This window comes from Echinops telfairi, unplaced genomic scaffold (assembly GCF_000313985.2).
Source record: "Echinops telfairi isolate 266 unplaced genomic scaffold, ASM31398v2 ScPeMD7_27;HRSCAF=92, whole genome shotgun sequence".
Lineage (NCBI taxonomy): Eukaryota > Metazoa > Chordata > Mammalia > Afrosoricida > Tenrecidae > Echinops > Echinops telfairi.
Window position 1 is genome coordinate 4341762 of NW_022103924.1, and position 1433 is coordinate 4343194.

A 1433-nucleotide genomic window follows, 5' to 3' on the forward strand; every position below is an offset into this window, starting at 1 on the left:
CATTCAAAAGGCTGAAAGAACACCAGCCAGACTGAATCCCAAGAAGAAGTCACCAAGACACATAATTGTCAAATTATCCAACTATGAGGAAAAGGAGAAGATCATAAAAGCAGCTAGGGAAAAGCAAACAGTCACGTATAAAGGTACCCCAATAAGAGTATGTTCAGTCCTATCAGCAGAAACGACGAAGAAGAGGAGGGAATGGAGTAACATATTCCAAAAATTGAAGGAAAACAACACAGACCCAAGAATACTTTATCCAGCCAAATTATCTATTAAGATAGATGGAGAAGTAGGAGTCTTCCCAGACAAGGAGAACCTCAAAAAACACATAAAAAGAAACCCAGCCCTACAAAAGATCCTTGCCAACCCAGTATGAGCAGAAGCTCAACACTCGCCAAGGGCAAATAAGAGACCATCCCATAGAACAACTCCAACCATAGTGCGACAAAGAGGAAACAGCCCTCAGGATAGCATCAGCTCAATAGCATCAACAGAAGCAGATAAGATAGTTAGATAGGAAAATATCCAACACAAAAGGTACAAGATGACATCACAGAGTCCACACATGGATGTAACACTGAATATCAATATCCTGAACTCAGGCATTAAAAGTCAGAGGCTAACAGACTGGCGCAGGAAACATAACCCATCGATCTGCTGCCTCCAGGAGACTCCTCTCAAGCTTGCAGACAAAAAAAGTTTGAGAATTAAAGGCTGGAGAAAAGTTTACCAAGAAAATGGCAGGGCAAAAAAACAGGGGTAGTGATCATAATATCTGACCAAATTGACCTCAAGATACAGGCCATAATAAGAGACAAGGAGGGGCACTATATAATGCTCAAGGGAATAATAGACCAAGAACCAGTTAGCATAATAAACATATATGCATCTAACGAAAGACCTGTGAAATTTGTAAATCAAACACTCCAAATGATGAAAAAAGAGATCACAGGCTCAGCAATTATAGTTGGTGACTTTAATACACCACTCTCTGAAAAAGATAGATCATTGGGATAGAAGCTCAACAAGGAGGCTACAGAGCTAAATAGCACAATTGGACAACTTGACTTGATAGACATTTTTCCACCCACATGGAAAAAAATTCACATTCTTTTCAAGCCCACATGGCACATATTTGAAAATAGACCACATGCTGGGACACAAGTCGAACTTGAGTACATTCAAGCACATAGAGGTTATACAGACATCTCTCTCTGATTATTGTGCCATAAAGCTGGAAATTAACAGGATGGTGAAGAAAACAAGGGCAAACAAAAGGAGTGGGTATTGACCCAGATCAGAGATCAAATCAGGAAGTTTCTAGAAACCACTAAGAATGAAAATACGACGTACCAAAACCTGTGGGATACAGCAAAAGAATTTATCAGAAGGAGGCTTATAGCAATAAATGCACACATTAAAAAAGAAGA